This window comes from Saccostrea echinata, unplaced genomic scaffold, assembly GCF_033153115.1.
Source record: "Saccostrea echinata isolate AGI-Se365-2 ecotype Australia unplaced genomic scaffold, CSIRO_AGI_Sech_v1 ptg000015l, whole genome shotgun sequence".
Taxonomy (NCBI): Eukaryota; Metazoa; Mollusca; class Bivalvia; order Ostreida; family Ostreidae; genus Saccostrea; species Saccostrea echinata.
The window spans coordinates 11456212-11462794 of NW_026889764.1; positions in this window are offsets into that span (position 1 = coordinate 11456212).

Here is a 6583-nt window from a genome sequence, read left to right on the forward strand (position 1 = left end):
GTATATGATCGTCTAATTAATGAAAGCTAAAAAAGTATGAGGGATAAAAAATTTTACGGAAATGACAACATACTTGTTTATCAACAGAAAGTGTATCGAAGAAAATTATGGATTCTATACAATGTATACAATGAATTCGACAGGTAGCTAACTTGACAATTGAGGTCTAATATTGGATTGGTGATATGAAGAGGCTCTTGTCAATATCGTTTTCTGTCATGTGTAGCCAGTATATTTGTATCAAAATACAACCTCAAAAGTACATTTAACACATAAATCATTTTCTTACATTAATTTGCTGGCAGAAATTCAAACATCAGACTTCAAGCAACATACACCCTCTAAAATTAAATTAAATAGGAAATTTTATATTGTTTTTATTGTATATGTTGCTTTAGATCTTCATCCTACGTTTTTTTTACATTCCTACAATAGAAATGCGAACAGAAATAATCAGATACACAATCAGATCTTGAAAACAAAAAAGAATCCTTGAAATAAAAATACTCAGGGTGATGTAAAAATAATGCTTAAACAAGCTTATATACAGTTAGCCATTAATCATGATCTGAATTCATACAAATTTCCAAAATGATCATATTTGTGTGGAAATAAGATAAATGATATCGGCGATACAGGATGGGGCATAAGGCGAGAGCGATAGTTCGAGCCGGGCCCCACCCTGTATCTCCGATACAGTAGGAACGAGTATTCTATATGACTTGTGACATGACCTTTCTTATGACCTCACTGATTTACATGATCATTTGAGTATATACACTGTACCTCTCAACCAATCAGATACATGTAATTCTGCAGCAATTTGAATTATTACCTCATTTTTAGCAGTTGCAAGTGAAATGCCAATTGCAGTGGACGTGCAGGTAACAGACTGATTTTATCGCTGTATAATAATTGTAATTGTGAGATGCATTATATAACGTGTTTTCCTAAAATTGAATTTAGATTTGATTGTGTAGGTTTCTTTTCATCTATTTTGCATTTACTCCCATTTATTTTATAATCTCAGAATTTAGCTAGTACAAAACATTTTGATACATAAGACTTATGGGGGAATCTATTTGAGGAAAAATATTTCGGGGAGATTGTATTTTGAAGTATAATCAGATGATGCCCGACAATGTCATCCATGGGTCGACAGACTGGCTGAAAATCAAAACAAAAGATGAAAGAGGGGCATCTTACCTTAATGTTTGAAACAAAATGTAGAGTAGTAACCAAAGGCGGATCAAACATCGGCGCGCGTCAGGCATCCCTCCTCTACCCCGTAGTAGTTTGCTTTTGTTTGTTTCTTGTTTAACGTCCCTCTCGAGAATTTTTCACTCATATGGAGACGCCACCACTTGCCGGTGGAGAGCTGCAAATTTATACCTATACTCGGCACTCAGGGCCATTGAGCAATGAGGGATCTTTTTCGTACCAACACCTTCGGGTCCTATTTGCAGATATATAAGAGGCCATTAACTTGGATTCAAGGTATACTTTATGATTTTATTCATATATTTTCCGGACATTTCCTATCTAATTGATACCACTGTAAATTTGTAAGCAAGTACATCGGAAGGTAATGTAAGGGTCTTAATAAATCGATCTAGCGCAAGGGCATACATAAGGTTTTATAAATAAACTCTAGAAGTATTTAGGCATTTGGAAAGTGCTGCGATCCTGGTGAAATCTTGAAAAGGAATTAATTATATTTATCCCATGTTTACCAACGCATTCCAAAATCAAAACAGAAAATCTTTTTTTCTGTTTTAGGCATTTTGCCCTCAGGTATTGACAAAATCTAACAAAAAACACAGTTTTATAAGATATTTATTCATAAGATTGTGAAAAATCAGCATTTTTCTAATGGAAACACGATCTAGAGTCACAAATAAACTGAAATGTAAATATTTGGAGGAACTATTGACAATTTAGCAAGACTTTACGGGGTAAATTTCCCCCGAAAGAAAATCACTGATTCACATCTTAAAGATAGCAAAAACATACAGGGTAAATTTCCTCTCAAAAATGAGATTGAAGCAATGTACCTACAGTAATTCAAAACAAAAGCAACCATCTTTTAGATAGCAAGACTTTACGGGGTAAATCCCCCCCCAAAGAATATCACTGATACAGTATTCACTACTTTTATAAAAAGCGAACATTACACTTTGAAAATCGCAGAACCCTACAGGGTAAATTTCCTCTCAAAAATATGACATTGATTCAGTTTATATACAGTGTTTGAAAGCAAAAGCAATCATCTTGATGAAAGCAAGACTTTACGGGGTAAATTTCCCCCCAAAGAACATCACTAATACAGTATTTATGATTCGCAAACATCGTGAAGATGGCAACAATCTACAGAGTAATTTTTTTTTCTCAAAAATGATATTGATACAGTTTATACACAGTATTTCTAAGCAAAACACCAATCTTGTAGATAGCAAGATTTTACGGGGTAAATTTCCCCCCAAAGAATATCACTAGCTGATACAGTATTCACTACTCTTATAAAAGCGAACATTACACTTTGAAAATGCAGAACTCTACAGGGTAAATTTCCTCTCAAAAATGACATTGGTTTAGTTTATATACAGTGTTTGAAAGCAAATGCAACCATCTTGATGATAGCAAGACCTGACGGGGTAAATTTCCCCCAAGAAAATCGCTAATACAGTATTTATGATTCGGAAACATCGTGAAGAAGGCAACGATCTGCATAGTAATTTTTCTCTCAAAAATGATACTGATACAGTTTATACACAGTATTTCAAAGCAAAAAACACCCATATTTTAGATAGCAAGTCTTTACGGGGTAAATTTCCCCCAAAGAATATCACTGATGCAGTATTCACTACTCTTATAAAAGCGAACATTACACTTTCAAAATTGCAGAACTCTATAGGGTAGATTTCCTCTCAAAAATGACATTGATTCAGTTTATATACAGTGTTTGAAAGCAAACGGAACCATCTTGATGATAGCAAGACTTTACGGGGTAAATTTCCCCCCAAAGAACATCACGAATACAGTATTTATGATTCGCAAACATCGTGAAGATGGCAAAAATCTACGGGGTAATTTTTCTCTCAAAAATGACATTGATGCAGTTTATACACGGTGTTTCAAAGCAGAAACACCCATATTTTAGATTCCAAGACTTTACAGGGTAAATTTCCCCCCAAAGAATATCACTCATACAGAATGTATGCTTCACAATATCTTGGCGGTAACAAAAATCTACAGGGTAAATTTCCTCTTAAAATAATTATTGATACAGTTTATCTTATACGTAGAAAAAGCGAACATTACACTTTGAAAATCTCAGAACTCAGCAGGGTAAATTTCCTCTCACAGATGATATTGATACAGTTTATATACAGTAATTAAAAGCAAAAACACCCATCGTTCAGATAGCAAGACTTTACGGGGTAATTTCCCCCCAAAGCAAATAACTGATATAGTTTTCATGATTCACAACATCTTAAAGATAGCAAAAATCTTCAGGGTCAACTGCCTTTTAGAACAGTAGAAATCACAATGCAATCTTTTAGAAAGTGAGACTTTACGGGGTAAATTTCACCCCCAAAGAAGGTATCACTGATACAGTATTCACTACTCTTATAAAAAGCGAACATTACACTTTGAAAATCGCAGAACCCTACAGGGTTCAGTTTATATACAGTGTTGAAAACAAAGACAACCATCTTGATGATAGCAAGACTTTACGGGGTAAATTTCCTCCCAAAGAAAATCCCTGATACCGTATTTTTGATTCGCAAACATCTATAAGATGGCAACAATCTATAAATTAAATTTCCTCTTAAAAATGACATTGATACAGTTTATATACAGTATTTCAAAGCAGAAACACCCATCTTTAAGATAGCAAGACTTTACGGGGTAAATTTCCCACCAAAGAAAATCACTGATACAGAATTTATGCTTTGCAATATCTTGGAGGTAGTAAAAATTTACGGGGTAAATTTCCTCTAAAAAATATTACTGATACAGTTTACATCATACTTAGAAAAAGCAAACATTAAACTTTGAAAATAGCAAGTATGTACGGGGTAAATTCCTCCCTCCCGAAGAGTATCAATAATACAGTTTATATTATTCAAAGCATGAACAAACACTGGATAGCAAGACTTTACGGGGTAAATCCCCCCCTACCCCCCCCCCCCCACACACACACAAAGAATATCATTGATCACTGATGCAGTTTATATAATTCACAGAATAAAACAAATATTACTTTTTGAAAAAAAAGCAGAACTTTTCAAGGTAAATTTCCTCTCATAAAATAAACTAATTCTGTATATATTGTTTACAGAAAAAGCATACATTACATCTTGATGACAAAAACACTCACGGTAAATTTCATATCAAAGAATATTAATAATATATTATTTTTATATTAAAAACGATACTTTTATCTAAATATCATGCAAGCTGGAAAAGCTAAATATTAAAGTTAACATAATATTAAACCTTCTAAGCATAGAAAAACATACAAAAACATAAAAAAAACCTCTGACATCTTTCTTTCTCTGTTAGAGGTATAAGATTTCTTTGTGTCCCGTTACACTTTCTTTAGTTAAACAGGTCCTCCTTTACTATCTTTGACCGAAGTTCCACTACTATGCGTTTCTCTTGGCTGATACAATAGACAGATTGTAGAGTGCATTTTCCAAAGGAAATCTGGCAACCATATTCTGAACCAATCCACATTCGACCTATGGATGAAAATTTTAAGTCTCATAAACTTCAATTTTCCAAAGCCTTAGACATTTATATATGATTTCATGACAGATATGACTGATTTAATATTGCGCACTAGAGTAAAAAAGCACCTGCTTGCTCCGAATTTTTGTAAAACAGTCTTTCTGTTTATATTGCATGGAAATTGCATTCATCTAAAGATCCCCCAACACACACTCATATACACACATACATTTATACATGTTTCTGAGAATAATGCTCATTCATGATATGGGTCTACATCGTAAGATAATCAAAAAAGTTACATGCACTTACTATAGTATGGTATTTGTATTGTACATGTATTACTGATGCCCTCTAGGTCCATCATTGATGTTTTTTAAGGGGAAGTGAGAGAAGTAGCATATGCAGATAGTTTTACTGCAACCTAAATGTTGGTTAAAGTTTAACATTTCAGCTTCAGTTATTTCACGTAATAATTAAAGAAAGTAACCAAGTTCCGAAATCCTTATGCTGCGCAATGGAATTGTAGATCAGGAACGATTTCAAATGCAGATACTGCCTAAAAAATATATATATCGTGACATATATAAAATTGAATATTTACCTTGTTTGTTCAAGATTTGGACTTGAATTTGTAGTTCAGTTCCAGCACAAAGCAGTCTCTTTTGTATCGAATCGTCCATAAAAGTACACTTTTGAAACATTCTTAAAGTACTTGCGTCCACAAAACTGAGAGGTCATCTAGCTTGGTTTCCTTTCCCTAATTTGCTTAGTGTTCTCTGTGACCTTTGGCGTGGATGAGCCAGGGAACAAGGCAATAATATTTGAATTCCCAACTCACTATTCATCATGTAGCGTATATTACAGGGAAACGGACACATTGCTTTCAAGGAAAATGAATGAATTTATCAATGGGTGGTTGCGAGAAAGAAATTTAGGTGATTTGTTTCTCATCACTTTACTGTTTACTCTTCCGCTGCGTGAATTCCAGATGTTAATCAACCCTTTTATTGGATAGCATTGCGGTCATGTCATAAATCTGACCTAAGTTAAAATAATTTCTACATTTTCTAAGCATCCATATCTTGATCTATAAAAAGCACAGGTTTCCCTCCTTAAAACTTGGTGACATTTCACATATACTCTACTGCAGTTGTATAAACATCATATTTTCATGGGGGCAGTTATTATTATTTTACTAAATATGTGGTTTCAAAGATGTGAAAAAATAATGAACAGTTATTCTTTTTTCAGTCTTTCTACACTGACACAATCTTAGGTTGAAAAAGAGAGAGAAAAAAAATATAGCTAATGAAAAGCAATATTGATAAAAACGTATTATTGACTTTAAAACTCGAATATATTGTACATCATTTTAAAAATTAAAGAAAAAAATATCCACCTTCTAATTGCTTTCTATATACCGGTGTTTACCTTTTCTAGCTGTATTCTTTGCGGAGTATCGGATGTCAAGTGCAAAAATTAATGAAAGAATGATAGACAAAAAATTTAAACATAAGATTTTTTTCATGTACCATAATTACAGTGACGAAATCTATCTACTTCTGTTGTTTATATTTTTATCTTTTACATGTCTTTTTTCCGAAATTATAACACGTTATATTTGGTATACATGTGCATGTGTATGTACAGATTAAGAGAAATGTACATGTATATAAAAAAAAATAAAACTACAGGTATACATGGTAGAGGCCGTGTACCATTATTTCAAACAGGCTCATATTTGATAAGTAAAAAGAAGAAAAAAAGAATTCCCGGAGTTTTTTTCGAGTACTAATCTCATCTAACTTCTTATGATAACATTTTTTGTGATTTATTTTAATAA